Source organism: Drosophila kikkawai, unplaced genomic scaffold (assembly GCF_030179895.1).
Source record: "Drosophila kikkawai strain 14028-0561.14 unplaced genomic scaffold, DkikHiC1v2 scaffold_116, whole genome shotgun sequence".
Lineage (NCBI taxonomy): Eukaryota > Metazoa > Arthropoda > Insecta > Diptera > Drosophilidae > Drosophila > Drosophila kikkawai.
The window spans coordinates 84109-93535 of record NW_027222445.1 but is presented as its reverse complement, the minus strand read 5'-3'; positions in this window follow the sequence as shown (position 1 = coordinate 93535).

Here is a 9427-nt window from a genome sequence, read left to right as displayed (position 1 = left end):
AATTACATTTGAGTATGCAAATGTATTAGCATTGTAAGAACTAATTTAAATATAAATTCTAAAGTGGATATATGCATTATTATCTGAGTTGTGAACTTTTTGTTTACAAATTTACAATTAAGTATGCAAATGTATTAGACGTGTAAAAACTAATATAAATATAAATTCTGAAGTGGATTCAGGCATTATTAGCTGAGTTGTTTACAAATTTACAATTGAGTATGCAAATGTATTAGCCGTGTAAAAACTAATATAAATACAAATTCTAAAGTGAATACATGCATTATTAGCTGAGCTGTGAACTTTTTGTCTACAAATTTACAATTGAGTATGCAAATGTATTAGCATTGTAAGAACTAATTTAAATATAAATTCTAAAGTGGATATATGCATTATTATCTGAGTTGTGAACTTTTTGTTTACAAATTTACAATTGAGTATGCAAATGTATTAGACGTGTAAAAACTAATATAAATATAAATTCTGAAGTGGATTCAGGCATTATTAGCTGAGTTGTGAACTTTTTGTTTACAAATTTACAATTGAGTATGCAAATGTATTAGCCATGTAAAAACTAATATAATTACAAATTCTGAAGTGGATATATACACTATTATCTGAGTTGTGAACTTTTTGTTTACAATTTTACAATTGAGCATGCAAATGTATTAGCCGTGTAAAAACTAAAATAAATACAAACTCTGAAGTGGATACGGGCATTATTAGCTGAGTTGTGAACTTTTTTTTGCACATTTACAAATGAGTATGCAAATGTATTAGCCATGTAAAAACTAATATAATTACAAATTCTGAAGTGGATATATACACTACTAGAGGACCCGGCGAACTTTATCTCGCCCCAACTTCGACTGATTAAAACAAATTAAATTGAGACGTTTTTACTTTGACGTACATGTCCACACAGTACTGTTGAAACAAACGGCGGTATCTTAACAGATGATTGTCAACATCTAGTCGAATCATCAATCGATACGCACAAAAATGCATAGAGTTGATCTTCTTATTCGTTTCTTCTCCTAGAACTTGAATTCAAACTTAGTTGTAGAATCAAAAAGAAGTGATGACTTGTAAACAAACCTGAAGTTAGGTTGACCATCTTTATGTTGAAGTGATACCCATCTTCTCCACGACAGAACATCAACGGGTATTGAAGAGCTTAAAAACAATAGCGCGTGATTCAACATTCTCGCCAACAATCACCACTGCGACTTCATTGATAGTGGAAGCATTAAATTGTCTTGCATGGCTACCAATGGGTTTTTTGTCAGCGCTGATAATGATTTTGTGTTCGTCATAATGCATTATATCCAATGCGGTTTTGAACAATCTGACCAATTCATTATGCTCATGGAGAAGATTTTGCACTTGTTCGATAATTTCACGTTTAGTAGCGGTGAATTACCAATGAATTAGATCTGAAGGAATTTAAGGTCTTTGTTTTGTGGTGATAACAAAGCGCCCGCTCTATGGTGAATTTGCCCTTGAATCTGAATGTTGGAATGCAATTTCGAAAAAATGTGAGTTGTTCATTTTGATAATAAAGAGACGCCATTTATATATATATATTATAGTAGCGAATACAATGGCTCTGGTGGATGAGCAAAAACGGGCACTTTAATTTTGCCACCTGCACAGCATAAGCCGGGTGTTTCCAACCGAAACTTCAGTGCATTGCAATGCTGACATGCAACAGACAATGAACCAATAACAACGCAGGTAAGATCCTTGTAGGATGTTTCAGGATTGTATGCGAATGCAGCGCGATTCAAGTTTTCATTTGCGGCTCGTCTTTCTCTATTATTTTGTCGGGCTTGAGGTGATCTTTATGGAGCGCGAAGCTGTGCCATTTGGGCACGTATTGATGCATTTATTTCTGTACGTTCCTCTTGCGTCCGACTATTACGGGAATTCTGAATACTTATTGCATTGCGTAAACGCCGTCCAAGTCTTGATCGTCTAACAGCAGGCATTACTTCCAATTGGTAATGCTTCGTTAGCTCGATTTTTTTGTTTAAATATTTTTTTACCGAGTTCATTGATACACAATTTCAACGCAGCTATGATATTTGTAGGGTGTTTCAGAATTTTACATACAACAGTGTGTCCATCTGTTGAGCCGCTAGCGACTTTTCCGGAAGGTCTTCCCAAAATTTTCTTACCTTCTTACCTTCTTCTGGCAATTACAAACAACTGAAAAAAATTTGAGCCACATCGGCCCAGCCGTTCTCTTGTGATGCCATTAGTAACATTTTTTGTCTCCATTTTTATATATATAGATTATCTGAGTTGTGAACTTTTTGTTTACAATTTTACAATTGAGCATGCAAATGTATTAGCCGTGTAAAAACTATTATAAGTACAAATTCTCCCATGTATACATGCATTATTAGCTGAGCTGTGAACTTTTTGTCTACAAATTTACAATTGAGTATGCAAATGTATTAGCATTGTAAGAACTAATTTAAATATAAATTCTAAAGTGGATATATGCATTATTATCTGAGTTGTGAACTTTTTGTTTACAAATTTACAATTAAGTATGCAAATGTATTAGACGTGTAAAAACTAATATAAATATAAATTCTGAAGTGGACTCAGGCATTATTAGCTGAGTTGTGAACTTTTTGTTTACAAATCTACAATTGAGTATGCAAATGTATTAGCCGTATAAAAACGAATATAAATACAAATTCTGAAGTGTATACATGCATTATTAGCTGAGCTGTGAACTTTTTTTTGCACATTTACAAATGAGTATGCAAATGTATTAGCCATGTAAAAACTAATATAATTACAAATTCTGAAGTGGATATATACACTATTATCTGAGTTGTGAACTTTTTGTTTACAATTTTACAATTGTGCATGCAAATGTATTAGCCGTGTAAAATCTAATATAAATACAAATTCTGAAGTGGATATATGCATTATTATCTGAGTTGTGAACTTTTTGTTTACAAATTTACAATTGAGTATGCAAATGTATTAGCATTGTAAGAACTAATTTAAATATAAATTCTAAAGTGGATATATGCATTATTATCTGAGTTGTGAACTTTTTGTTTACAAATTTACAATTAAGTATGCAAATGTATTAGACGTGTAAAAACTAATATAAATATAAATTCTGAAGTGGATTCAGGCATTATTAGCTGAGTTGTGAACTTTTTGTTTACAAATTTACAATTGAAAATGCAAACGTATAAGCCGTGTAAAAACTAATATAAGTACAAACTCTGCCGTGGATACATGCATTATTAGCTGAGTTGTGAACTTTTTGTTTAAAAATTTACAATTGAGCTTGCAAATGTATTAGCTTTCTAAAAACTAAACTAAGTACAAATTCTGCCGTGGATACATGCATTATTAGCGGAGTTGTGAACTTTTTGTTTACAAATTTACAATTGAGTATGCAAATGTATTAGAATTGTAAGAATTAATTTAAATATAAATTCTGCCGTGGATACATGCATTATAAGCTGAGATGTGAACTTTTTGTTTACAAATTTACAATTGAGTATGCAAATGTATTAGCCGTGTAAAAACTAATATAAATGCAAATTCTAAAGTGGATACATGCATTATTAGCTGAGCTGAGAACTTTTTGTCTACAAATTTACAATTGAGAATGCAAATGTATTAGACGTGTAAAAACTAATATAAGTACAAATTCTGCCGTGGATACATGCATTATTAGCTGAGTTGTGAACTTTTTGTTTACAAATTTACAATTAAGTATGCAAATGTATTAGACGAGTAAAAACTAATATAAATATTAATTCTGAAGTGGATTCAGGCATTATTAGCTGAGTTGTGAACTTTTTGTTTACAAATTTACAATTGAGTATGCAAATGTATAAGCCGTGTAAAAACTAATATAAGTACAAATTCTGCCGTGGATACATGCATTATTAGCTGAGTTGTGAACTTTTTGTTTACAAGTTTACAATTGAGTATGCAAACGTAAAAGCCGTGTAAAAACTAATATAATTACAAATTCTGAAGTGGATATATACACTATTATCTGAGTTGTGAACTTTTTGTTTACAATTTTACAATTGAGCATGCAAATTTATTAGCCGTGTAAAAACTAATATAAATACAAATTCTGAAGTGGATACGGGCATTATTAGCTGAGTTGTGAACTTTTTGTTTACAAATTTATAATTGAGTATGCAAATTTATTAGCATTGTAAGAACTAATTTAAATATAAATTCTAAAGTGGATATATGCATTATTATCTGAGTTGCGAACTTTTTGTTTACAAATTTACAATTAAGTATGCAAATGTATTAGACGTGTAAAAACTAATATAAATATAAATTCTGAAGTGGATTCAGGCATTATTAGCTGAGTTGTGAACTTTTTGTTTACAAATTTACAATTGAAAATGCAAACGTATAAGCCGTGTAAAAACTAATATAAGTACAAACTCTGCCGTGGATACATGCATTATTAGCTGAGTTGTGAACTTTTTGTTTAAAAATTTACAATTGAGCTTGCAAATGTATTAGCCTTCTAAAAACTAAACTAAGTACAAATTCTGCCGTGGATACATGCATTATTAGCGGAGTTGTGAACTTTTTGTTTACAAATTTACAATTGAGTATGCAAATGTATTAGAATTGTAAGAATTAATTTAAATATAAATTCTGCCGTGGATACATGCATTATAAGCTGAGATGTGAACTTTTTGTTTACAAATTTACAATTGAGTATGCAAATGTATTAGCCGTGTAAAAACTAATATAAATGCAAATTCTAAAGTGGATACATGCATTATTAGCTGAGCTGAGAACTTTTTGTCTACAAATTTACAATTGAGTATGCAAATGTATTAGACGTGTAAAAACTAATATAAGTACAAATTCTGCCGTGGATACATGCATTATTAGCTGAGTTGTGAACTTTTTGTTTACAAATTTACAATTAGGTATGCAAATGTATTAGACGAGTAAAAACTAATATAAATATTAATTCTGAAGTGGATTCAGGCATTATTAGCTGAGTTGTGAACTTTTTGTTTACAAATTTACAATTGAGTATGCAAATGTATAAGCCGTGTAAAAACTAATATAAGTACAAATTCTGCCGTGGATACATGCATTATTAGCTGAGTTGTGAACTTTTTGTTTACAAATTTACAAATGAGTATGCAAATGTATTAGCCGTGTAAAAACTAATATAATTACAAATTCTGAAGTGGATATATACACTATTAGCTGAGTTGTGAACTTTTTGTTTACAAATTTACAATTGAGTATGCAAATGTATAAGTCGTGTAAAAACTAATATAAGTACAAATTCTGCCGTGGATACATGCATTATTAGCTGAGTTGTGAACTTTTTGTTTACAAATTTACAAATGAGTATGCAAATGTATTAGCCGTGAAAAAACTAATATAAATATAAATTCTGAAGTGGATTCAGGCATTATTAGCTGAGTTGTGAACTTTTTGTTTACAAATTTTACAATTGAGTATGCAAATGTATAAGTCGTGTAAAAACTAATATAAGTACAAATTCTGCCGTGGATACATGCATTATTAGCTGAGTTGTGAACTTTTTGTTTACAAATTTACAATTAAGTATGCTAATGTATTAGACGCGTAAAAACTAATATAAACATAAATTCTGCCGTGGATACATGCATTATTAGCTGAGTTGTGAACTTTTTGTTTACAAATTTACAATTGAGTATGCAAATGTATTAGCCGTGTAAAAACTAATATAAATACAAATTCTAAAGTGGATACATGCATTATTAGCTGAGCTGTGAACTTTTTGTCTACAAATTTACAATTGAGTATTCAAATGTATTAGACGTGTAAAAACTAATATTAGTACAAATTCTACCGTGGATACATGCAATTTTAGCTGAGTTGTGAACTTTTTGTTTACAAATTTACAATTAAGTATGCAAATGTATTAGACGTGTAAAAACTAATATAAATATAAATTCTGAAGTGGATTCAGGCATTATTTGCTGAGTTGTGAACTTTTTGTTTACAAATTTACAATTGAGTATGCAAATGTATTAGAATTGTAAGAATTAATTTAAATATAAATTCTGCCGTGGATACATGCATTATAAGCTGAGATGTGAACTTTTTGTTTACAAATTTACAATTGAGCATGCAAATGTATTAGCCGTGTAAAAACTAATATAAATACAAATTCTGAAGTGGATACGGGCATTATTAGCTGAGTTGTGAACTTTTTGTTTACAAATTTACAATTGAGTATGCAAATTTATTAGCATTGTAAGAACTAATTTAAATATAAATTCTAAAGTGGATATATGCATTAATATCTGAGTTGCGAACTTTTTGTTTACAAATTTACAATTAAGTATGCAAATGTATTAGACGTGTAAAAACTAATATAAATATAAATTCTGAAGTGGATTCAGGCATTATTAGCTGAGTTGTGAACTTTTTGTTTACAAATTTACAATTGAGTTTGCAAATGTATTAGCCTTCTAAAAACTAAACTAAGTACAAATTCTGCCGTGGATACATGCATTATAAGCTGAGATGTGAACTTTTTGTTTACAAATTTACAATTGAGTATGCAAATGTATTAGCCGTGTAAAAACTAATATAAATGCAAATTCTAAAGTGGATACATGCATCATTAGCTGAGCTGAGAACTTTTTGTCTACAAATTTACAATTGAGTATGCAAATGTATTAGACGTGTAAAAACTAATATAAACATAAATTCTGCCGTGGATACATGCATTATTAGCTGAGTTGTGAACTTTTTGTTTACAGATTTACAATTGAGTATGCAAATGTATTAGCCGTGTAAAAACTAATATAAATACAAATTCTAAAGTGGATACATGCATTATTAGCTGAGCTGTGAACTTTTTGTCTACAAATTTACAATTGAGTATGCAAATGTATTAGACGTGTAAAAACTAATATTAGTACAAATTATGCCGTGGATACATGCATTATTAGCGGAGTTGTGAACTTTTTGTTTACAAATTTACAATTAAGTATGCAAATGTATTAGACGTGTAAAAACTAATATAAATATAAATTCTGAAGTGGATTCAGGCATTATTTGCTGAGTTGTGATCTTTTTGTTTACAAATTTACAATTGAGTATGCAAATGTATAAGCCGTGTAAAAAATAATATAAGTACAAATTCTGCCGTGGATACATGCATTATTAGCTGAGTTGTGAACTTTTTGTTTACAAATTTACAAATGAGTGTGCAAATGTATTAGCCGTGTAAAAACTAATATAAATATAAATTCTGAAGTGGATTCAGGCATTATTAGCTGAGTTGTGAACTTTTTGTTTACAAATTTACAATTGAGTATGCAAATGTATAAGTCGTGTAAAAACTAATATAAGTACAAATTCTGCCGTGGATACATGCATTATTAGCTGAGTTGTGAACTTTTTGTTTACAAATTTACAATTAAGTATGCAAATGTATTAGACGTGTAAAAACTAATATAAACATAAATTCTGCCGTGGATACATGCATTATTAGCTGAGTTGTGAACTTTTTGTTTACAAATTTACAATTGAGTATGCAAATGTATTAGCCGTGTAAAAACTAATATAAATACAAATTCTAAAGTGGATACATGCATTATTAGCTGAGCTGTGAACTTTTTGTCTACAAATTTACAATTGAGTATGCAAATGTATTAGACGTGTAAAAACTAATATTAGTACAAATTCTGCCGTGGATACATGCATTATTAGCTGAGTTGTGAACTTTTTGTTTACAAATTTACAATTAAGTATGCAAATGTATTAGACGTGTAAAAACTAATATAAATATAAATTCTGAAGTGGATTCAGGCATTATTTGCTGAGTTGTGAACTTTTTGTTTACAAATTTACAATTGAGTATGCAAATGTATTAGAATTGTAAGAATTAATTTAAATATAAATTCTGCCGTGGATACATGCATTATAAGCTGAGATGTGAACTTTTTGTTTACAAATTTACAATTGAGTATGCAAATGTATTAGCCGTGTAAAAACTAATATAAATATATATTCTGAAGTGGATTCAGGCATTATTAGCTGAGTTGTGAACTTTTTGTTTACAAATGTACAATTGAGTATGCAAATGTATAAGCCGTGTAAAAACTAATATAAGTACAAATTCTGCCGTGGATACATTCATTATTAGCTGAGTTGTGAACTTTTTGTTAACAAATTTACAATTGAGTTTGCAAATGTATTAGCCTTCTAAAAACTAATCTAAGTACGAATTCTGCCGTAGTTACATGCATTATTAGCGGAGTTGTGAACTTTTTGTTTACAAATTTACAATTGAGTATGCAAATGTATTAGAATTGTAAGAATTAATTTAAATATAAATTCTGCCGTGGATACATGCATTATTAGCGGAGTTGTTAACTTTTTGTTTACTATTTACAATTGAGTATGCGAATGTATTAGCCGTGTAAAAACTAATATAGTTACAAATTCTGAAGTGGATATATGCACTATTATCTGAGTTGTGAACTTTTTGTTTACAATTTTACAATTGTGCATGCAAATGTATTAGCCGTGTAAAAACTAACATAAATACAAATTCTGAAATGGATATATGCATTATTATCTAAGTTGTGAACTTTTTGTTTACAAATTTACAATTGAGTATGCAAATGTATAAGCCGTGTAAAAACTAAGATAAGTACATATTCTGCCGTGGATACATGCATTATTAGCTGAGTTGTGAACTTTTTGTTTACAAAGTTACAATTGAGTTTGCAAATGTATTAGCCTTCTAAAAACTAATCTAAGTACAAATTCTGCCGTGGATACATGCATTATTAGCGGAGTTGTGAACTTTTTGTTTACAAATTTACAATTGAGTATGCAAATGTATTAGAATTGTAAGAATTATTTTAAATATAAATTCTGCCGTGGATACATGAATTATTAGCTGAGATGTGAACTTTTTGTTTACAAATTTACAATTGAGTATGCAAATATATTAGCCGTGTAAAAACTAATATAATTAAAAATTCTAAAGTGGATATATGCACTATTATCTGAGTTGTGAACTTTTTGTTTACAATTTTACAATTGTGCGTGCAAATGTATTAGCCGTGTAAAAACTAATATAAATACAAATTCTGAAATGGATATATGCATTATTATCTAAGTTGTGAACTTTTTGTTTACAAATTTACAATTGAGTATGCAAATGTATTAGCCATGTAAAAATAAATATAATTACAAATTCTAAAGTGGATATATGCACTATTATCTGAGTTGTGAACTTTTTGTTTACAATTTTACAATTGAGCATGCAAATGTATTAGCCGTGTAAAAACGAATATAAATACAAATTCTAAAGTGAATGCATTATTAGCTGAGTTGTGAACTTTTTGTTTACAAATTTACAATTGAGTATGCA